General features: G+C 38.0%; 1 pseudogene; it reads right to left on the bottom strand.

Annotated features, from left to right (window-relative positions):
* Window positions 1-1664: 1664 nt before the first annotated feature.
* Window positions 1665-24699, bottom strand: LOC103565477 (zinc finger protein 624-like; annotated as a pseudogene).
* Window positions 24700-25105: the final 406 nt, after the last annotated feature.

The raw sequence follows: 25105 nt of genomic DNA, 5'->3' as shown, positions 1-25105 counted from the left end.
ATGAAAAGACACAATATGTTCCTATATAGAAAGGCTAAATATAGATTTAAGAGAAGAAAAAACTTACTGACAATAAAAAGGCAAACGTCAGCCTATGAAAAAATATTTGTATTAAATGTTATATGGTTAATATCTTTATTATAAACATTTAAACAAAATAAGAAAAGTACTAATATTTGAATACATAAATGAGCAATGATATGACCACTGAGGACAAATGAAAATAAAGGCAAGCATGAATTCTTTCCCTGCCTACTAATTAGTCCAAACCAAGAGAAATTTGGTCGCCTCAGGCCAGCGTTCCTCTCCTACAGTGGCTAGTTCCACATTTCCACAAAAACAAACAACCCGGAATTTATCTCCAAAAACGTCGATAATCATTTTATATATTTACTTAAGTTCTCTTGGGGAAGGGGTTATATCAGACAGTGAAACATCTGAAAGATTGTCTTTAATATTTTTTCTCCAAAAGTTGTCCCTCTCAGCAGCTGCTTTTGCTTTTCTATCCTCCCAAATAACTTCCCTCCCCTAAGACTCATCAGGAAGGAGGGCTCTGCTCTCCTTCAATACCTCCTCTTCAACATTATCTACTTACACATACCTTTCAAAACGGTTAAAGTTGAACAACTTTTGACAAAACAAAAACCTGGGACATAAATGCGGGCACCTAATTGTCTTTCAAACACACTCTTGGAGATGTTCAATTCAACTCCCCATGTCAAACTGTTACTGGCTCTTAGTTAATACCAGCCCTGATATTGGTTCCCCTACAGTGAAGCCCCCATACATGGGTTAAAACTAAAGGCACACATTCCAGTTCCCTGGGTCTTTAGTTCCACTCACATGTAAATGTTTGTTTCTTTAACCTCTGACCCCCTGAGCCTTACAACCAAACAGAAGTTACAAATTGTTTAAGTCCAGATGGCCTCAGGCTGGGCTCCCACTAAAGTTGTGGCTGATCCCAGGAACTTGAAGTCCTTTCACAGAGAAACTAACGTCCAGAGAATATCAAGAAACTGAAGCTTCCCAGGCCCAACCCCTCAGCTTCCTGACATCAGAGTCTACCTTCCACCGTGGAGATAAACAGCCAAGGACACTCATCTGAGAAATCCTTTGTCTCCTCCGTTGGAAGCAGCCCCAGACACAGGCTGATGGGAAAATGCTGACCAAGAAGTCCATGGTCCCCCTCCTCTACCTGAAACCCCAGATAAAAGCCTCTACCCATTTCTTAATGGGGAGCAAGCAACTTTTGGGGCACTAGCCCTTGCTTTGCTCCCTCTGCCAGGCAAAATAACACCTTCCTTTTTCACCCAAGACTCTGTTTTTGTTATTTGCATTGGCATTGGGATCAGAGACTGAACTTTTGGTAACAAAACTAAAAAGAGAAAAGTTGACATTCTGGTATGTTGAGAGTTTAGTGAAAATATTATCTTCATATATTTACAATGGCATTGTAAAGTGCTGAAACTATTTTGGAAGGAAAGTTTAAAAAATCATAGCACAGTTAATTTTAATTTCTGAGACTACCTTAAGAAAACAATGAAAATATAGTAAGATGTACATATATGTACAAAGATACTAATGCTATTCTGAATTCATGATATCCATTACTGAAAAACTGGAACTAAACACTGAACAGGAGAATAAAAAATCTGAAGAATCAATTGAGGAAGAACACTTTTAATGAGGCATATCTTTTGGATTTCCTGAGTTTTGTATATATGCACTTATTACTGATTCAAAAAATTTCAAAAGATAATAGATTCTGGAAAAAATCTTCTGAAGAGTATCTGGAATAGAATATTAAAATGGATATATTGGTGAAAACGTCAAGATGATAGATGTCAGATAACAAAGAAAAGCATCCAATAAAATGTAAATTTAAAAAATAGGCGGCCAAGAATTGATTAGATGACTCCTAAATTTTCCTCCTCTGCAAGAGTATAAACTGGTTGAGAGTTGGAGAATACAAAAAGACTTTTGAGGCTCTCTTGGAGTATTTGACATGCATTCTCTGCAACTGAAGGCTACATAGACTGATGTCTGACCTCTTCTTAAGAAGTCCAAAGGGTAAGAAATGAAGTATGCGTATTCTCCGGTGTTCTCTGAGAACAGAACATTATATGGCATCTTGCATTTTGTACATTCATACTCCTTGATGTGCTTTCTGATGTATAGTAAGGCTTAAGCTACACCTGAAAGCTTTTTCACATTCATTACATTTATCAAGTTTTTCTCCAGTATGTACTCTATGACATACAGTAAAGTCAGAATTAGTCCTGAAAGCTTTTCCACATTCCTTCCATATTAGGGCTTCTCACCAGTGTGAACTCTCCAGTGAAGGATAAGCTGTGATACACTGACAAGACTTTTCCCACATTTCTTACACATATAAGGTTTCTCTCCAGTATGTGTTCTCACATGGACCATAAGGCGATAACCTCTTCTGAAGACTTTTCCACATTCATCACATCTATGAGATTTCTCCCCAGTATGAATTTTCTGATGTTCTATAACATCTATCATCCCACTGTCATTACATTTAAATGGGTCCTCCCCAGTATGTATTCTTTGATGGGCATGAAGGCCTGAATTGCTTGTGAAAACTTTACCACATTCACTGCATTTATAAGGCTTCTCACCAGTATGAGTTTGCTTATGCAGAATAAGCTGTGACATGTTAGTGAAAGCTTTCCTACGTTCATTACATTTATGTGGTTTTTCTCCAGTATGGGTCCTGTGACATACCATAAGGTATGAGTTACTCCTGAAAGATTTCCCACAATTGGTAATTTACATGGTTTCAATCCAGTGTGAATTTTCTGATGTTGTGAGATTTATCATTTGAATGAATGCTTTCTCACATTCAGTACATCTGTATGCTTTCTCTCCATTATGAATTCTCTGATGAACAGTTAGGTATGATTTTAGCCTGAATGATTTCTCACCTTCACTACACTGGTAATATTTTTCTTCCATATGAATTCACTGATGTATAATAAGAGATGAGGAATGCAAGAAGCTCTTTCCACATTCATTGCATTTATATGGTTTGTCTCCAGGATGAATTCTCTGATGTACAGTAAGGCTTGCTTTATTTTTAATGGCTTCCCCACATTCATTACATCGATATGGTTTTTCTCCTGTATGAATTCTCTGATGTTCTATGAGGTTTACTGTATGACTAAATGATTTGCCACATTCACTACATTCATAGGGTTTCTCTCCAGTATGCACTCCAACATGCAGAGTAAGGTTGAGTTACTTCTGAAGGCTCCTCCACATTCACTATATCTACAGGGCTTCTCTCCAGTGTGAATTCTCTGATGTACTGTAAAATCTGGGCTACATCTGCATGCCTTCCCACATTCAGTGCATTTATATGGTTTTTCTTCAGAATGGGTCCTCATATGTACAGTAAGGTATGTGTTATTACTAAAAGCTTTCCCACAATTGCTACATTTGTAGGGCTTCTCTCCAGTGTGAATTCCTTGATGTTTTGTAAGTTCTGATGTCTGACTCACCGCTTTGCCACCTTCATGACATATACCAGGTTTCTCTCCAGTATGAATTCTCAGATGTTGAGTAAAGTGTGCATATTGGCTGAAGGCTTTTCCACAAACAGTGCACTCATAAGGTTTCTCTTCAGTATGAATTTGCTGATGTACAATTAAAGTTGAGGAGACAATGACGGCTTTCCCACATTCACAAGTTTTATATGGTTTTTCCCCACTATGAATTTTTTTTATGTTGATTAAGATATGCAGGTTGACTGAAAACTTTCCCATATTCATCACATTCATATGGTTCCTCTTTATTATGAATTCTCTGATGTTGAATAAGTGACAAACTAAAACTAAAAGCTCTTCCCCATATATTACACTTATAAGGTTTCCCTTTACCATTAATTTTCTTATCTACTTTAAGTCATGAGGCCTACCTCACATCCTTGTTGCTGTTAGCAGTCTTGCAAATTTTCTTGCCCAAGTAGGTTCCTGACTGAATAATCAGCTCTGAGTTTTCTTTCCAACTTTGTCCATCTAGATTACTTTTGTGATGACTGTCTTCTGTAAGACTTCTCTGTTCTTTAAAGAGAGTAGACTTCAACCAGAAGTCACTTTCTTCAGTGAGAGTTTCCCCTTGGGTAATTATTCTTTTATTCAAATTATCACAAAAATTTTGTCTCAATAACCTGTAATATCTTGTCCTGGATTCTCCTAAACTAGGATCCTGAGGATCATTTTTTATTAGTCTTTCCATTATGGTCCCTTGCATGTTCCTTCTTCAGAAATATCTGCTGTTGGAACAGGATGCTTGGTTTCAGGTTTGGTCTTCCAGTCTGAAAGAGATGGAAAAAGAAAAAAGATTATTTCCAATGTAAGGGGGAAAGATAACTGCTGTAGTATAAACCTGATGGTTAAATGAAAAAGATCAACTTTCTACTGCAGAATTATTAATAAAATGATTTCTGACCATTTGTTTAAAGCACACAAACATCACAATAATTTTGTTGTTGTTGTTGAGGAAAATTGGCCCTGAGCTAACATTCATTGCCAATCTTCCTCTTTTTGCTTGAGGAAGACTGTCTGTGAGCTAACATCTGTGCCAATCTTCCTCTATTTTGTATGTGGGACGCCACCACAGCATGGCTTACTGAGCAGTGTGTAGGTCTGTGCCTGGGATCCAAACCCATGAATCCCAGGCTGCCAAAGTGGAGTGCGTGAACTTAACCACTATACCACTGAACCGGCCCCCACAATAAATTTTTATTTTATTAGCTTTTGTTTCCACATCCATCTACACTATGGAATATTGTATATCCATAAAGTATTTTTAAAAGTCTCAAGTATTATACTAGATATTTTAGGGGGATTTTTATAAGATAAAAGCAAGATATGAAGGTGTGTAATATATGATTCCATTTCTGTAAAACAATGAACCAACTTCCTCATATGTGAATATTTACATATGTGTATATGACTACAGAGAAAAATAAGTGAGAATATATATGTTTGTTAACACAGGTTGCCTGAGGTGAGGAGAGGGGGAATAATAAAGGGAGAGCCTATCACAAGAGGAAAAGAAAACTAAAGACTCTACTAGAGACAAATAGTAAATGATTGGTGAGTTTATTTAAAATTAAGTGTATTTATGTAAATAAGGGTTTAAAAGATTAAATTCATTTTTAGCTAATGAAACTTATTTTACCAATATTGCCATTTTAAAACATATTTTGACAGTATATTTATTTTACATTTTAGCAGCTTTTACTTTATGCATAAAATCCTCTGTTTTATTCACATTTTATACAACTTATATACTCAGAATTACAGCTATAGTGCAAAACATTTATAACTGTAATGTAGATTTAGGATCCAAAGGAAAGAAAATGATTGATTTAATTAGCTAACTTAGAAAAGAAAAAATTTTAATGCATGAAAGTTTATAAAATTACCTAGAGTCCATAAAAGTTATCAGCATATGAACTAATGACTAGAAACATTTTTTATGAACAATTTGCTTTAAGACAATTCCCTCAGAGTTGGAAGAGAAAAAATTCATGATTATAGTGCCAGATAAGCAGAGCAGATGTGGACGCATAAAAATAAATTAGAAATTTAAAAAAGCAAAAATTCTTCAAAATGCAAAAGAAATACCTTTTTAAAGATGAATAAAAGGCTGTAGAAGTTCTCCATAATGCATACAAATGACAACTCTTAAAAATAATGATTGAAAATATTCATTTACAACAAATTTATTTGACCATTTATCCAAGGGCTGTTCATCCAAGGACTGTAGTCAGATTTATTTACTTTTTGTTTTCCTTACCAAAGCTGATATTTTGAGAACAGAAACTATGTGTTATGCAGTTTATTATCCACACTGACTACTTAGTAGAGTGATGGATAACAAATCAATGAAAGAAAGAATGAATGATTTGAACCCCTCCTCCCAACACACTTCCGCATGCAGAAATGCACAGGGAATGAGGCACGTCCTCAAAGGAGAGTGGTGTCAAAGGGTAATCAATAGAGTTTTCACAGGGGAGTGGAATAAAAAGGGATTTGTAGTGAAAAATATTATTTAAGGGGCCAGCCCTGTGGTCAAGTGGTTAAGTTTGTGCCCTCTGCTTCGGCGGCCCAGGGTTTCGCTAGTTCGGATGCTGGGCGTGAACCCAGCACTGCTCATCAGGCCATGCTGAGGCAGCGTCCCACATAGCACAACTAGAAGGACCTGCAACTAGAATATATAACTATGTACTGGGGGGCTTTGGGGATAAGAAGAAGGAAAAAAAAGAAAAGATTGGCAACAGATGTTAGCTCAGGTGCCAATCTTTAAAAAAAAATTTTTTTTAAATAGTCATTTAATACATTCTGAGATTAGAAAATGAGCAAATGCAAATCTTCTGTGGCAGTCCCAGTTCTCTTATATTTCCCACTGATGAAAATCAGCCAAATGCAAGCCCACAATTTAAAAATTACCAAACAAGAAAACAAGCCCCTGTGAGTGAAAATAAGCAGAAACATGAAACAGCAGAAAATGTATCCCCCAAAACTTCAGATATAGAGCTTATCTGATACCGAACTTAAAATAACTATGTTGAAAATGTTTAAAGGCATCAAAGGTTAAATGAAAAATATTAGCAAGAAACAACAAAACATGAAAACCCACCGGGAAAGTTTAAAAAAGAATCATATAGATCTTTTAGAAATAAAATAAGAAAGGTTAAATATCACAGACGAGTCATATACACAATTACACATTAAGTACCACATGAGGAAACTGTATGTTTGTTTTAAAATTTGTTTAGATTTGCTGTCTTTTAGATTTCTAATGGAATTATCTGGTATCTTCTTCAGCAACTTAGGGGTAATATATTTTATTATTTTTTAATCAAGAAAGGCCAGGGTCTAAATACAGTTTTCCATTATGAAGAAGATAGAGAATTCAAAATAACAGATTAAAAAAATGGCTCAGCTGAAGCAGGAAAGGTGTAGTTTAGAGACCGTAAAAGTCTGCCCATTTAGATGACTTCCTCTAGCAATGTTTGGACGTCCAAGATGAAATAAAATACAGGAAAAAGTCACTCAGGTTTTGTGAGTCATATAGAGAAAGAACAGAGGAATAAAGACATATAAGGGGCTGGGACAATTTTGAAGAAAGAGCTAGTCATGTGGTAACACAGACCAGACAGGATGGCTGGGAAGGCACGGGGAGACAGAACAGGCTGGGGAGTCATAGGAGGGCCAGCGACTATGGCCAGAGCAAAGAGCAGATTAACCAGCATAGCAACAGTAAGGAGGTAGTAAGAACGGTGGAGTAATACGTTTGATATCATGCAGAATGAGCTGTTTTTAGTAATTACCTGATCCAAAATGTGTTCAAGTGAAGGGCAGTACAGATTAGTTGATACTAACTGATGGCTCTTTGACTAAGAATGTCAAAGAACTAAAATCACTAAGAAAATCCTAAGTGCGTCATGGAGATTTTTCTGCATTAATGACGGGGGAACAGGATTACAACCAGATGAGGAGAAATTCACGACTATGAGAGAACAATGGGCTAAAGAGGCATACTGGAGCAAGAAGTAGGCTGAGGCTGAGCTGCCTTCTTTTCTCAAAGAGGGAAGGGAAAGTCAGTGAAGATGGCTTTAGGAGAAACTTGTCACCTTGAAGAGCTACACACGAGTGAAAAAGAAAATGATGGAGGGGTAGGGAAAAAAAAAGATGGAAAAAACAACCATCCTCCTCATTCCCAAACAGGAGAGGACATTAGAAGGATTCACTCATTCAGCAAATATTAACTGAATGCCTACAATGTGACAGACAGTATCTAAGCGGTAGGAATAGAGTAATGAACAAAACGAACAAAGATCCTGCCCTCATGAGCTTACAGCCCAGGGGACAGAGTCCAAAAATAAATGCGCGAGAAGGAATACATCTAGTATGGCAGAAGGTGATAAGGGCTGTGCAGAAAAATAAAGGAGGCTAAGAAAATATGGAGTGGTCTGGAGGGGCAAGGCATTGCTGTTTTAAATAGAATGGTCAAGGAAGGCCTGACAAGGTGACGTTTAAGCAGAGATCTGTAGGAAGTGAGGGAGGCAACAATGCACATATCTGTGTCCCAGGCAGAGAGAGCAAATGGAAAGGCCTGGAGATAGGTGTCTACTCAGCATTTAATATAAGAAGAGCCAGAGTTAGAAAAGATTTGAAGAAAAATTAGTGTTCTGAGAAGGCAGCCTGAGGGAAGGCTTGTGCAAAGGTAGGAGATGAAGATAGCGAAGATGAAGAGAGCAGAGGGATAAGAAGTAAGCTAAAAGCATATGCCAACGACTTGTGACAGGAAAGAAATGGTTAAAAGAAAAGGAGATAGGGATATTAACCAGCCAAAACTTTCCAAATGAGTATTTGGGGAGGCAGAGCTGCTAGAATACCTTTCACTCCACAATTAGACATAGTTAGGTCTAGATGCTACAAATGCCCCATTTCTAGTGGGAGATGGAGGAACTGACCAGTGGCCTAGGTTGCAGAAATTTCAAGGCAAGTATGAGAAAATATGGAGATTGATACACTTGAAATAAGCAATAGACACATGAGGAACTGAAGAAAATTAAAATGGATTAGAGTAGAAGGACCTTGAAAATTAGGCAAAGGAAAATTCTCGGGCAATGAAACAGTGTGGCATGATGTGTGCAAGACTGGAGTAAGGCAAATCAGAACTAGTGAGACCCCTTAAAAAGCTGTTGCAATAAAGCAGGCATGAAAGAAATAAGGCCTGGAGTGATGGAAGTGGAAATACGAGCAAGGAAGAATCCAAGAAACATTTTTAAAGAAAATACAAAGAGGTTGATTAACAAAGTGAATTCAAGTGAGGAATGAAATAAGATTAAAAAGGGCACCATGGATTCTAGAGTTTTTTGTTGTTTTTTTGAGGAAGAGTAGCTCTGAGCTAACATCTGCTGCTAATCCTCTTCTTTTTGCTGAGGAAGACTGGCCCTGAGCTAACATCCTTGCCCATCTTCCTCTACTTTATACGTGGGACACCTACCCACAGCATGGCTTGCCAAGTGGTGCCATGTCTGCACCCCGGGATCCCACCAGCGAACCCCAGGCTGCTGAAGCTGAACGTGCGAACTTAACTGCTGCGCCACCGGGCCGGCCCCGGATTCTAGTTTTGAAGAGTAAAACAACAGTGGTACCACTGACAAAAGGGGAAATTAAGATTGGAGCCAAGTGTTGCTTGCTTGCTTTCTTTGTTTTTTTTTCTTTCACCCAAAGTGGAAGACAGAACAAATTAAAGGAAGAGGTTATACTTAATACGATCATATTTAAATATTTTGAGTTTGAAGAAGTGAGAAATGAAACTGGGGGTACTCAATAGAGAATATAATTTGGACAAAGTCTAGACCTGGACTTTGGTGGCACTGATAAAGAAAGTGTAATTAAAACTTCCTGGATAGATAGATGGGTGTCTCTAGAAAGGCAGTGTGATGTGAACTCTAGGTCCGAATTGCTTGGGGTGAAATTCCATCTCTGCCTCTAATTAGGCAAGTTAATTTTTCTGTGCCACCATTTTCTTATCTATAAAATGAAATACAATCAGAGAGTTGTTATGCGAATTCAAATGTAAAATGGTATTTGTATTTACTAATATTATTATTACTATTAGGACAGAGAAGAGTGAGAGGCCAGGCCAGTGGGCTTAGGAAAGGGGTAACAAAGGGCTGGGCGAAGAAAAAAATACAAAGAAAAAACACTTAGAAGAAGGAAATGAGTAGGAATAGTAAAGTGTTTCAAGAAGGCATAAATAATCTAAATGTTCACAACTGGAGAATGATTAAATCATAGTACATAAAAACAATGGAGGGGCTGCCCGATGGCGCAGCAGTTAAGTGCACACGTTCTGTTTCGGCGGCCCGGGGTTCGTCGGTTTGGATCCCGGGTGCGGACATGGCACCACTTGGCAAGCCATGCTGTGGTAGGCGTCCCACGTAGAAAGCAGAGGAAGATGGGCATGGATGTTAGCTCAGGGCCAGTCTTCCTCAGCAAAAAGAGGAGGATTGGCAGCAGTTAGCTCAGGGCTAATCTTCCCCCGCCCCCCAAAAAAGGAATTTTTAGAATTTTTAAAAATGACTAGAAAAATGTTTACACAGGAAATTATATGTATTATATAAAGTGAGAAAAGCAGATTTGACTGAAAAGTCTGCTCCCATACTTTGAAATGAAAAGTATGCTCCCATACTTTATACTATTTTTTTATTAAATACAAACATATCTATATCTATAAAGTATGTATCATTAGTGATATCTGTTATTCATGCATAGAAAAAAGTATGGAAATATACACATCATACTACTGAAGCAGTTATTGTTGAGCTGAGGAATTATAAGTGATTTAAAAACTTATTATTTGCATTTGTGTAATCAGATAAAAGTAGCTGGAAAGAGAAGAGCAGTAAAACAGTGACACAGGATGTAAAAAGTTGAAGAAAAGGTCAAAGGCTTTTGGTTGAAAAGTGATGACCTTTAAGACAGATCAGTTTTAGCATAGTTGCAAGGAAAAATTAAATACAGAGCAAGAAAATGAATAGGAGTTCAAAAACCAGAAATGTGGGTCTGGCCCCGTAGTCAAGTGGTTAAGTTTGCTCACTCTGCTTCGGCAGCCCAGAGTGTCACCAGTTCAGATCCTGGGCATGGACCTAGCACTGCTCATCAAGCCACGCTGAGGCCGTGCCCCACATAGCACAACTAGAAGGACCTGCAACTAGAATATACAACTACGTACTGGGGGGCTTTGGCGAGAAGAAGAAGAAAAAAAAGACTGGCAACAGATGTTAGCTCGGGGCCAATCATCAAGAAAAAAACAAACAAACCAGAAATGTGAATACAAATGACAAGCTTAAGAAGTCTGACACTAAAAGATATTTTTTTAAAAAGTTAGAAAAGTAAGATCAATTAGAAAAAAGTTTTTTAAAAAAGTCACAAAATTTCTTTGCATGTCTGAATGCAGAAGGGACAGTACTCCTGGAATAGGATCAGACTGAGGATTCTGACGAGAGTCGAGCCCCAGGGAAGGCAGCACAGGATGAGATACAGTCAAGTAAAGCATGTCAAATATAAAAAGATCTCTTTCCTGTGAAATAGCTTTGACAAAAATGAACTAAAACAAAATTTCAAAAGATTTTTTTTTTTGAGGAACATTAGCCCTGAGGTAACATCTGTTGCCAATCCTCCTCTTTTTGCTGAGGAAGATTGGCCCTGAGCTAACATCTGTGCCCATCTTCCTATACTTTATACATGGGATACCTGCCACAGCATGGCTTGGTAAGTGGTGGTAGGTCCGTGCCCGGGATCTGGGCCTGTGAACCCAGGGCCGCTGAAGCAAAGCACACAAACTTAACTGTTATACCACCGGGCTGGCCCCTTCAAAAAATAATTTTTAAAGACCAATTGAGGGTGTTGCTTTCAATGAATCTTAACATCCTGGTTCTCATTTACTTACCAGTTTCCTTAAATCCATCTCACCACCATCCCAGGTTCTTTTCCTTCCTCCAGTTGGGAGATCATGTCTGGTTTGGAAACTGCAAGTCCTGTTCAGGAAAAAGGAAACGTGACTTCACCACGTTGGTGACAAAAACCCATTCCAGAATTCATTGAGATCATCAATCTTTTGGAAGGCGAGGCCAATAAAGGGAGTTCCATATGATTACAAAAGTACTTGGGGAAGGCTTACATCTATGCTCCCAAGAATAGTGACATATACTGCATCACAGAATAAATCTGGGTTGAACCACGCGCCCCCGCCCAGCCCCCACCAAGAAAAGGGCAGAATAGAAGGATCTTAAAAGAGATTTTAGAAGAGACAGTTCTAAGTCTGGGAGACGAGACTATCCTCAGGTGTAGGTTTCAAGATAGCCCAATGAAAATACAAATTTTTCACTCTACAAAGAGCAGAGTTTTTACCTGGAAATGGGGATAAAGTTAGTCCACAGAGGGTCCACAAGAAATCATAAATCCCTGAACCATAAAGATCCATTTGGTTCAATAGAAAGATGGAGAGTCACAGAAGAGAAATTTCTTGCCCAGAGAGGCCAGTTTCTGTAGGTATCTAGCATTACATCCTTGTGAAGATTCCTTTGTGCAGGGTCCATTAACTTCCATTCTTCCCAAGTGAAGTCTACTGCCACATCCTTGAACGTCACTGATTCCTAAACATTAAATACATTGGGATATGGGGCTGGCCCCGTGGCCGAGTGGTTAAGTCCGCGCACTCCGCTGCCGGCGGTCCAGTGTTTCGTCGGTTCGAATCCTGGGCGCGGACATGGCACTGCTCGTCAGACCACGCTGAGGCAGCGTCCCACATGCCACAACTAGAGGAACCCACAACGAAGAATATACAACTATGTACCGGGGGGCTTTGGGGAGAAAAAGGAAAAAATAAAATCTTTAAAAAAAAAAAAAAGTTAAAAAAAAATAAAAAAAATAAATACATTGGGATAACACCAAATTATCTATTACATAGCCCACTGGGAAGAAAACTGTAGTACTGAAAGGGAGATTCATGTAACAGAAAATCCTTACTTCGGATGGGAGCTTACAGGTCATTCAGTCCAACTTCTAAGAGGATATTTCAACATCCTCAGCAAGCATTCATCTAATCTCTGCCTGAACTGCTCCAGGAATTAAAACTCATTATTTCCCGAGGCAGCGTATTCCATTTTCAGAAGCCTTTCACAGTTAGCATAAATTTTTACAATATGAAGAAAAATCTGCCTTCAAGTAACATTTGACTATTGGTTTATTATTTGAAACCAAAAAGCATAAGTTTCTTCCCTCACTGGAGAGTTCTTAAAGGGTTTTAGAACTTATTAAACATATAATGTACACAAGAATGTCTATAAAAATCACTATAAATTGAACAATAGTGTACTCCTACCCATCTTAAGAAATAAAACATTACCAATATCTTTGTAGTCTCCTGTGTGTCTTCCTGGATCTCATCCTTGCAGGAGTAATAAGCTATCCTAAATATTGTTAAACATTTCCTCGCTTTTCTTTATAGTTTAACCAAACATATATGTGTTTCTAAGTGATACACTGTTTAGTTTTGCTTCTATTTGAATATTATATAAATAAATTGTGTTGTATATATTCTTGCTTGCTTTGGTAAATAATATGTTATTTAGATTCATCCATGTTGATGCATGGAACTGTAGTTATTAATTTTCACTCCTAAGTTGTATTATATTTTATGAATATATCACAATATATTTATTCATTCTATTATTGATGACATTTGACTTGTTTCCAGGTTTCTGATATTATAAACAGTGCTGCTATGAAGATTTTTGTTTCCTCTTCAGTGAAATTCCCATGAGCTTTGCTCTTTTTTTTTCTTATTGGATTCCTTGTCTTTTGCTTACTGATTCGTTGAAGTGGTGCTGGAACCAGGTTGCGGGTGGAGCTGTAAGGATTTTGAGGAGAATGTCAGTGAAAGCCTGAGGTCACCTTAAAGAGACCATTAGTAGAAGCATGATGGTCTTTGAGGAGGCTGCCCATGAGGCTTAAAGGAAAGTGAGAAAGTGGTTTGGGAACTGGTGGAAAAGGGATTCTTGTTACGCAGTGGCAGAAGGTTTAGCGACACCACTACTTGCAGTGATGTGGCAAGTAGAATTTGTACTTAATGAACTTGATGATCTAGCTAAAGAGATTTCCAGGAAGAATGTTGAAATGCCTCCCAGTTTTTTTCTTGCTGCTTATACTAAAATGCAATAAGAAAGAGGTAAACTAAAGGAAGGAATGCTAGACATGAAGGAGCCAAGAACTGAAGATTTTGAAAACTCCCAGCCTCTCCATGCAGCAAACGATGTCACAATTAAGGAATGGATTAAGATCAAATCCAGGACATTATCACAAAGACATAGCCTAAAGATAAAGCTTAAGGTGTGACTGTATGATCATTTGTTAAAATCTCAGGAAGATCTAAAGGTAGTACCTCTGAGAATCCTTCAGTCAAACAATAAGACTTCTAATAAGTTTTAAGGCTATTGTCCCTTAGCAGTTTCAGTAGAAGCCCATAGTAGAAAAGGGCTTATCTTTAAGAGATTTGCGTGTGTGGATATTGTCTAATGGAGTGAATCCAATGCAACTTAGAGGAGAACCACAGAGTTTTTACGATAATTATATTTGTAGAAACGTCACCAGATTGGACTGAAAAAGAAAGAGACAACTACCTGCATGGTCTACACCTGTGAAGTGCTTTTATTTCCCTGCCCCCATGCTTTATCTCTGCGTATGCTGCCCTTCAGGAGGGTCTTGGATTTTTACAGGGCCTTTTTGGCCCTAGGCCTCGTGTCCTGTTTCCTGTTCTCTGTTAAAACTCAGGTTGCAGGCCATGAGGTCCTGGTGTGTAAACAACTTAGAGCAAATGCCAGTTTCAGTGCTTTCTTATTCTATCAGGTTCATCTTTATTTTGAGATTTTCTTGCTTTTGTATATACTTCATCTAGCATTTTTAGTTAAGCTGTATTCGGAGGAGATTTTGTAAATATCCTGTTTGTCATGTTACCTCCCAAGAGAGTTCTTAATTTGAAGATCACCAAAAAATAGCTCCCAAATTTTCTTTGTGTCACAAAATGTAGCTCATGCATACTGCCAGAATTCTTGGATTTCTAATCTCCAGGATAAATTGGATGTATTTTCATTACAAATGGTATACTGATGCTAGGTGTTTATTTCCTCTATCTCCTGTGTCTCCACCAAAATGACAGTAAAAACAAACAAGGGAATCAATCCACAAGGACTGAAAAAAAGAAGAAAGAAGACAAAAACAGAAAAGCCTCTAATCTGGGGAAAACTGAGTAATAACTGAGACATGAAAAAAAGTCAGCAAATAACTTCAGGTGAATAAAATGTTGGACAAGAAAGGAAACACACAATCACAGTAGAGTATCTATTACACAAATATAAGAAAATTCCAATTAATGATTTTTTTCCCAAATGGTAACAAAACCATGTTGAGAAGAGAGGAGAAGGAAGGTAGAGTGAAGCAATATAAGAGAGCTAAAACTGATATATCAAGAAAAGAATGGCATCAGCATATTAATTAGAAATACGGACATACATTAAAAAAAATAGTTAAAAGAGTTGAAAGCACAGAAAAATGCTGGGTTTTGGTTTATAAGCCTTTTAGTACTATTTGATTTTTCAATTATGTGTATATGTTATGAAATGAAAATAAAAATTAATTGCAAAAACACACAGTTCATTCCTTAGTTCCACATATATTTATTGAGCTCTACTATGTCCCAACACTGTGCTAAGCACGGGCATACAACAACATAATCCATCATTAAGGAACTTACAGTTTACAATGAAGCAGGCAGAAGACAACCCTGACCAAGGGAAACTGGCAAGGAATGGCCCAGGGGTAAAACCTGATGGCAAGAAGCAAGAGCACAGAGAGAGCATTTCAAGTTTAGTGTCACTGATGGTGTCTGAGGTTGAGAGATTGAGTAAAATAAGAAATGAAAGGCCTCCACTGGCTTTAACAACAGAGAGATGGTTGTTGACTTTGGTGGGTAGTTTTGGTGGAACGGTAGGACTGGAAAACTGCAGATGACAGAGGGATGAACTAGAATAAGGAAGGGTAGTCATCTTTTCTAAGAAGGGTAGCTGAGAAGGAAAGGAGAATGATAAAATAGTAGCTGACAGTATTGTCACGATGGAGCTTTTGTTTTAAGATGGAAGAGATCTGAGTATGCTTAAACTCTAATGAGAACAGTAGTGAAGGGCAAGAGTAGAAGCAAGAAAACCAGTCAAGAGGCTATTTCATGATTCCAGACAGGAAGTGATGTCAGCTTGGACTAGGATGATCACATTGGGGATGGAGAAAAGTAGCTGAATTATATTTTAGAGGTAAATCAATCAAAATTTGAAATAGATTGATGTGTCGGATACTGAATAAGAATGTGTCAAGAATTCATTCAATAAATATGGAGTGCCTATTAACTTTAGGCCCTTTAATAGGGGCTGAGTATAGTGAAGAAACAAACTAAACAGGAAAATTGTCCTATTCTCATGGAGTAAACATCTGCTTCCAAAATGGATCCAAGGTAGTGTGTCACAAGCAGATGATATCAAAAGAGCTAATTTGTCTTCTGGATCTCACACTGAGCTATAACTGTATAAAGTAAGTTATCCTGCCCCTATATAACTCTCCTTAAGGCACAAAACAAGCACAGCACAGACGGAAGGTGAGTGACTTTAAACTCACTTTAAAGTATCTCCCAATATCTTTTGAAAACATGATTGTTGGTGAAACACTCATAAAAGATCTAGTCATTCCAGGATCTCAATTCAATTTTTTAGGATTTCCTTTTTTTCCTCACTAACATACAGTGATTATTCCTTCCAGTCATCTGTTCCATCAAGGTCAAGAGAAACAACATATCCAACAAATATGATTTATTCATAAAGCATAAAGAGTACTGAACTGAGCACCAAGTTTTCGGAGAGAATTTGAGGACCTGATCTTTTGCTCCGGAGTAAAACTCTTATCAAAGACTTTCGGCCATCCCAGAATGGGATTAACTCATGCACATGTGCAAACTAATGCTATTGTAGAAAAGTACATAAAGCATAAATGTAAAATGTAACGAATAATTATTTAGTCATTACTTATGTAATCACCAACCAAGTAAAAAATCTGAAACTTAGTAGCTTAAAACAACATAAGTTTATTATCGTCCAGTTTTAGAGGTCAGAAGTCCTAAAATCAAGGTGTCACTAAAGCTGCATTACTTCTTCCAAAAGTCTTATATAATCAAAAACAAATTTAAAAAAAAAGGTAATCCCTAAAATACCGAAAACAACATGAGAGAAATGAACCTAACTGGATACCACTCAGAAAAGAACGACTCCATCCGTCCTCACTACAAAGTATTTTGATTATAAATCCTCAGAGGGATAAACTCTAAGGACAGAGAGAACTGAAAAATAATCTTAACCTTATTCAATAATCTTATTAAATTAATATATATTTTGAAACTATTATAAGTATATTTTAGGACAAAGTAAGTAAGTACATTAATGTTGTCAGGGAATGAAAATTTCAGCATAAGAAAAAAGACATAAGTATAAAACTGAAGACATTAAGTTAAAACTATAATTTAAAATTTGAATTAGAACTATCAGTGTGAACTCAGTGATCTGGTTTTCTTCTTCTTAAAAATACATTTCATATCTCTGTCTGAAGAGGCCTAGATGCAATGGCAACCCGGTGGCAATGAATACTCTTAGCACCCAGGAAAGCAGTAGGATATATATAAAAATTTGTGATATATACTAGCAATAACCATTTATAAAATGAACTTTTAGAAAGGTCCAATTTCTATAGGTACAAAAACTATAAAACACATAGCAATAAACAACGACATTTATACGAAATAGGCTATAACACTTTTTTAAAGGACATTCAAAACCTGAACAATGGAAATCCATACCATGCTCCTAGATGGGCAGACACAATGTATATCAATTGTCTCTAAATGGATCTATAAATCCAATCCAATTCCGATTATAATGGCATACTTTGTAGAACCTGATAAGTTGATTGTAAAATTCTTCTGGTGAAGTCAATGTGTTAGAGCAGTCAAGAAATTCCTGAAAAAGAAAATACAGGCGACATACTGTACCAGATATCTCAAAGTGCTTTAAATCTCTATTAATTAAAATAGTGTGATCCTGGTGCACAAATGTACAGATAAATCAGTCAAGCACAATAAAGAGTACAGAAATAGTACCAGTTATTTTGATCAATTTGTTTTATAATAAAGGCAGCACTTCAAATAACCGGGGAAAACATGAATCATTTGAAACATGTTACAGAGGCATTTGGCTACTCATTGGAAAAACAGATCTTTACCTCATGATCCCTAAAAATATATTCCAGGCAAATGTACAAATGAATCCATAAAAATACTAAATGAAAACAGAGGAATTGCTTCATAAATTTGAGCAGGAAAGTCCTTTGTAAAAATGACCCAATCACAACAAAAAGAATAAAATATCTAGGAACGAACTGAACCAAGGAGATGAAAGACCTATACAATGAAAACTATAAGACATTATTGAAAGAAATTGATGATGACATAAAGAAATGGAAAGCTATTCCATGCACATGGATTGGAAGAATAAATATAGTTAAAATGTCCACACTACCTAAAGCAATCTACAGATTCAATGCAATCCCAATCAGAATCCCAACAACATTCTTCATGGAAATAAAACAAAGAATCCTACAATTCATATGGGGCAACAAAAGACCCTGAATAGCTAAAGCAATCCTGAGAAAAAGGAACAAACCTGAAGGCATCACAATCCCTGACTTCAAAATACACTACAAAGCTATAGTAATCAAAACAGCATGGTACTGGAACAAAAACAGACACACAGATCAATGGAATGGAATGGAAAGCCCAGAAATAAAACTGCACATCTACGGACAGCTAATCTTCGACAAAGGAGCTAAGAACATACAATGGGGAAAGGAAAGTCTCTTCAATAAATAGTGCTGGGAAAACTGGAAAGCCACACGCAAAAGAATGAAAGTAGACCATTATCTTTTGCCATACACAAAAATTAACTCAAAATGGGCTAAAGACCTGAATGTAAGACCTGAAACCATAAAACTCCTTGAAGAAAATATAGGCAGTACACTCTTTGACATGAGTCAGAAGGATCTTTTCGAATACTTTGTCTACTTGGTCAAGGGAAACAAAAGAAAAAATAAACAAGTGGGACTTTATCAGACTACAGAGCTTCTGCAAGGCAAAGGAAACCAGGAACAAAATGAAACAACAACCCACCAACTGGGAGAAACTATTTGCAAATCATATATCCGACAAGGGGTTAATCTCCAAAATACATAACAAACTCACACAACTGAACAAGAAAAAAACAAACAACCCAATCAATAAATGGGCAGAGGATATGGACAGACATTTTTCCAAAGAAGATACACAGATGGCCAATAGGCACACGAGAAGATGTCTGACATCACTAATCATCAGGGAAATGCAAATCAAAACTACACTAAGATATCACCTTACACCTGTCAGAATGGCTGTAATTACCAAGACAAAAAATAACAAATGTTGGAGAGGATGTGAAGAAAAGGGAACCCTCATACAGTGCTGGTGGGAATGCAAACTGGTGCAGCCACTATGGAAAACTGTATGGAGATTTCTCAAAAAATTAAAAATAGCAATGCCATATGACCCAGCTATTCCACTACCGGGTATTTATCCAAAGAACTTGAAATCAACAATTCAAAGTAACATATGCACCCCTGTGTTTGTTGCAGCACTATTCACAGTAGCCAAGACATGGAAACAATCCAAGTGCCCGTCGACTGATTATTGGATAAAGAAGATGTGGTGTATATACACACAATGGAATACTACTCAGCTATAAAAAAAGACAAAACTGTCCCATTCGCAAAACATGGATGGACCTTGAGGGCATCATGTTAAGTGAAACAAGCCAGATAGAGAAAAACAAACACCATATGATTTCACTCATACATGGAAGATAAACTAACACATGGACAAAGAGAACAGTTTAGTGGTTGGTTGCCAGAGGGGAAGAGGGTTGGGGGTGGGCACAAGAGGTGACAGGGTGCACTTATAAGGTGATTGAGAAATAATAATGTACAACTGAAATTTCACAATGTTGTAGACTACTATGATTTCAATTTTAAAAATGACCCAAAATCCAGAAAATTACTTTTCCACTGGGAGATACAGATACACATATGGAAATAGATATCTCCCCAAAGATATACACACATTTATCTTTTCCTTACTGTCCCAGAGACCTCTTTATGCATAAAAACTAATAAATATAAAAAGATGCTCATTAAGGTGGTAGAAATGGGTACTCTCATTCCCATTCACTAATGGTGAGAATGTAATTGTACTATCTTTTGAAGGGCATTTTTGAAGATTTTTGATTTTTTAAAATTTTTCCTTTTTCTCCTCAAAGACCCCTGGTACATAGTTGTACATTCTTAGTTGTGGGCCTAGTTGTGGCAATGTGGGACGCCGCCTCAGCATGGCCTGATGAGCGGTGCCATGTCCGCGCCCAGGATCCAAACCAGTGAAACCCTGGCCACCGAAGCTGAGTGCACGAACTTAACCGCTCGGCCACGGGGCCGGCCCCTGAAGGGCATTTTTGAAGAATCTATCAAAATCTTTAACATGAAAATCTTATGATCTGTACCACATTAACACAAATTTGTAAAATATTTTTGCAAGAATTCTTGCTGTAGCAGCGTGTGTAAAAGCAAGTATGTCATCCATTAAAAGAGGAATGGATGAGTAAATTATGGTACAATCATATGATGCAGTACATAACTGTTTAAAAGAACAAGGGTGCACCTATTCATATTCACACACACACAAGCAGGATAAAAATACCAAAGGTCGTATTGCCAAACTTGCTGACAATGGTTTCTTCAGTCCCGCCCTGACTGAAGGAATGAGAGCAGACTTCATTCTTTACTTTATAAATGTCTACATTATTTAATGAAAACCAAAACCGCTGTTTAGAAACAGAAAAAGGCACAACCAACCTCAGAAAAAATTGATAAATGCAGAGCAGCCATAACGTCTTCCTTTGGGACCTCGTCTTCGAAGGGCAGAGTCCTGAGAAGACATTTACCTGAAGGTGATAACAAACACGAAATCAGGTCTACCTTGAAAATCCCAGACACTCTGCACTGGAAATCCTGACGTATCAATTCGGATGAGTGTGACATCAGCAGGTCCCCCCACCTCACAAGAGCTGCCACATTTCCTCACAGACCACCGAGAGGGGCATCCTGGTCCTTGCTGCCAGGAGTCTCGACACTTTCACTGTTTTACTAGAGGCCAGCGACATCCACAAAACAGAGATATGCTCTGGAAATCAGAACACAGGCACAAGAAAGAGAGGAAATAAGTGCTGAGTGCCAGCCTTGTTTGAGGGAACTATATTAAGATTTACAACTATCATCACATTTAATTTTTACTTCAACCTCATACAGAAGATATAATTTTGCACTCTTTCAGGATAAGGAAACTGAGGCTGACAGGGATTATGTCCCCAATCTCTGGGATTAGTAATGCAGCTGATGAATTGTGGTGACAGGATATGAAACGAGACCTAATACCCATGCTTTCACCACTACACCGTTCACCTCTGTCTACAACTCACCACACGAAGATGATCACATATTTACCACATTCCCCCCCTGTCATTTAATGGAGAAATAAGTTCCCTCCCTTTTGAGAAACATATGAAGAATCAATTTATTAAATATTGGGGCCGGCTCCGTGGCCAGTGGTTAAGTTCGCGGGCTCCGCTGCAGCGGCCCAGGGTTCGGATACCTGGGCGCGGACATGGCACCGCTCGTCAGGCCACGCTGAGGCGGCGTCGCACGTCCCACAACTAGAAGGACCTGCAACTAGGATATACAACTATGTACGGGGTGTTTGGGGAAAGAAAGCAGAAAAAAAGGTTTATTAAATATTTAGAAAATTTTAGCTTCACATGTAGGAAACCTGCTCCATCTTATTCTGTTCTCTTGAATATATAACACAATATAACATAATATTTATCTGTAACTTGAATTAAATGTTTGAACTGGCTTGTAAAACCATGTGTAATCCTTTCAAGTTCTAGTGTTTGTAATTTACTAAGGTTTTCTTTGCGCTAAATATGTAATAAATTTTGTGTATGTTTCATGAATGCTCAAAAAGAAGGTGTATTCTCTGCATGTATCAAAAAATTCAAGATACCTATTTATATTTACATTTTTGGCCTTATTAAATATAGTATTTAAGCTCTCTACATCCTTATTTTTTAAACCAAATTTATGTCATAGACTAATAGAAGAGACTATCTCCCACAGGAGCTATGGCTATTTTCTTTGTATGTCAGATAACTTCTGCTTTATATATTTTGAAGCTATTCAGTGCATCTAAGAGTATAGTATCTTAATTATTGATTACATATTCTATTAGTAGGGGTCTTTTAATATAGTATATTGTTTTAAATTCTATAATATCTGATATTACCACTGCCACTCCTAATTTTTTTTTCCTGTTTGGCTGATAGTGAATATCTGTAGCTATCATTTTATGTTTTAGGGGAAGTAAGGAAAGGACCTATCTTTAACAATTTAATTCATAACAGGAAATAAAAATAACAAATAAATGTCTGAAAAGATGTTCAATATCATTAATAGTCAAATACATGCAAATCAAAACAAGATATCATCAACTGGAAAAATTATAAAGTTTGGTAACATCAGATTTGGCAAGGCAGTAGGTAGCTACACATTCTGTAAACCGGTTAGAGTCACTTTCAGGGAAATTTGGCAATATTTATTAAAACCAAACATGAACTTGCAGTTCTACCTCCAGAGAAATCTTACCTCTGGAGACATGCTATCTGTAGAGAAACATTATCCTATGTTCACTGCAGCTTTGTTTGTACTAGAGGGAAAATGGAAACAGCCTAAATATCAATAGGAGAATGACTAAATAAAAGTGTGATATAGTCACACAGTGAAATACCACAGTGTACCTGAAAGAAATAAACTAAAATTATATGTCTCAACATGGATAGATCACAAAAGTACCCTGAAAACAAAAACAAGCTGCAAATTAGACACAGTATAATACAGTTTTGTAAAAATATCCTTATGTACCATTACATGTTTTTCAGAGTCAGTGAGTATATGGACAAGTATTTTTAAAACTTTTTATTATAGAAAATTTTAAGTATACATTTAAGAGTTGAATGAATAATCTAATAAACCTCCATGTACCCAGCATTCAGCTTCAACAATAACATTTTGCCAATTTTGTTTTATCTATGCCTTCCCCATTATTTTTGTAAGACATTATGTCATTTCACTTAATACCTGAGAATGAATCTTTTAACTATAAGGATTTAAAATTTTTAAAATATAATCACTATGCCATTCTCTACATCTAACAAAACCAATAATTCCTAATACCATTCTCTTAATCATCTTAGTAACACCGTAATATCTCTTCCTGATTGTCTCAAAGCTATCTTTTTACAGTTGGTTACTCAAATCCAAACAAGGTTCACACACTGAGTTTGTTTTTTTAGTCTCTCAAACCTCATTTATTCTGTCATCATCCCTTCTTCCTTTTTTCTCCCTTGACATTGACTTCTTGGAGAGAAAATGTCATCTGTACTGTAGAATGTCCCACTTTGGGATCTGGGTAATATTGTTTTTTCCTATTGTTTAATTTGTTCCTTTGTCCTCTAACATTTCTTGTAAACTGGTAACTGGGTCTAGAGGCTTGATTAGATTCAGGTTCAATTTTTTAGACGAGAATACTTCATAGGTGCTGCTATGTGCTTCCTATTGCAGATCACAAAGCTCATTTCTGCTTACATACTCCAGTGACAACAGTGGTTACCACGGAGGAAGGATGAGGAATTGATATTAGGGGCAGTGATCAAAGGAGTCTTTAGCTTTATCCGTAATGCTTGGGAGTTTTGTTTTTATTTAATTGAAAACTGATTTATACATTATTTGTATCTTGTATAAAATTTAATAATTAATGAAAGAAAACGGCAAAAAATAGACAACGGGAAAAGCAATGTCCAATAAACATAAAAAGACAGTACCAGCAATCATCAGTGAAATGAAAATGAACTCTGAATTTCATTAATAATTAATAAAAAGTCTGACAATACCAAATGTGGCAGGAATGTGGTAAAAACAAGCATTCTCATACACTGCTGGTGAGTATAACTGTTAAAGACAAAAAACCCATAAATTGGTATAAACACTGTGGGGATAATTTGACAGTATTATATATAATACAAACTTAAAATCGTATGCTGTTTGACTCGGTTATTCCGTGTCTTGATTCTGCCAATGCCTGGAAGTGATTTGGGCTAAGTTTCGGGGCTTTGGCTAACTTTATTTTAAATAAGGCAAACCATTCAATTTGTTTCTTTTTTCTCTTCGAACACAGGAAGACTCCATTGCCATCCCGTAAACGCCGAGCTACTTTCTGACACGTGTCAAATACTTTCCCAGGATTATTTCAGGGGAGTTGTAACTTTACAAATTTTGGTTTCTTCAAGCAAGATGACCAAGATTCGCTGAAGTATAAGCAGCTTGGGGATCTTATCAGGCAGAAACTTCGCTTGTGATTCCTAAACCTGAAATGCTTTGTAAAATACAAGAGATCATGCCCTTGCTGTGGTCTTCACGGCCACAGTCCGGTCTAGCAATTCCCAACCGCTGCAGTCCTACTATTATGTCAGGGGACAGAGTAGAGATTTAAAATGAGTATCTGAATGGCCTCTGCATAAAAAGAGCGTACAAAACAGTGACTTGATTAAGGCTACAGAGAGGAGCACGCCGGCCTGGTAGGCAGCTCAGGTCTGCAGACGAGAAACCCACTGCGCAAGGCACCCACCGCCCCCAGCACTTCTCAGAAGCCGGGGCGAGAGTCTCCCCTCGGCCTCCTCCTCTTCTTCGGGTCTGGAGGCGACCTGCGGGGGTCCGTACAGTCAGGGGCGGGCTCTCCGGGGAGCGGCTGCAGCCCGCTGGCTCGGCGCGGGACACACGCAGCAGCCGGGCTCGCGGATCCCCGGAGCATGGTCTGCCACACCGCCGGACCAGCGCCTCAGCCCCGCTCTCGTTTCAAGGGCGGGTCTGCCGAGGGCGGGAGGCCCCGCCCCGAGCCACGCCGGTGGCCGCGGCCACGAGTACCGGGCGGCCCGCCCCGTTTCCCCGAGGGCGTCCGCAGAGGGAGCGCCTCCGGCCGCGGGAACGCCCAGTGCGCGTGCGCAGCCCGAGCGCCCCACTCCCGCCTGGGCGGCCAGCTTCGCTTTACTTTTCGTTTAGGGCGCTGACTGGTTTTATGAGCTCCGCAGACGTCTGTTGTGTTGGATGCTCCGTGGGCGTGGCGAACGCAGAGGAAACTGGCACAGACTTAGTGAAGAGCGACTAGGAAAGCCTGAAAATATGGGCAGGTGACTTAGAAGCACAGGTAGAGGGGGTGG

Source organism: Equus przewalskii, chromosome 10 (assembly GCF_037783145.1).
Source record: "Equus przewalskii isolate Varuska chromosome 10, EquPr2, whole genome shotgun sequence".
Lineage (NCBI taxonomy): Eukaryota > Metazoa > Chordata > Mammalia > Perissodactyla > Equidae > Equus > Equus przewalskii.
The sequence above is the reverse complement of the archived record's forward strand: the minus strand, read 5'-3'. Positions and strand labels throughout refer to the sequence as shown.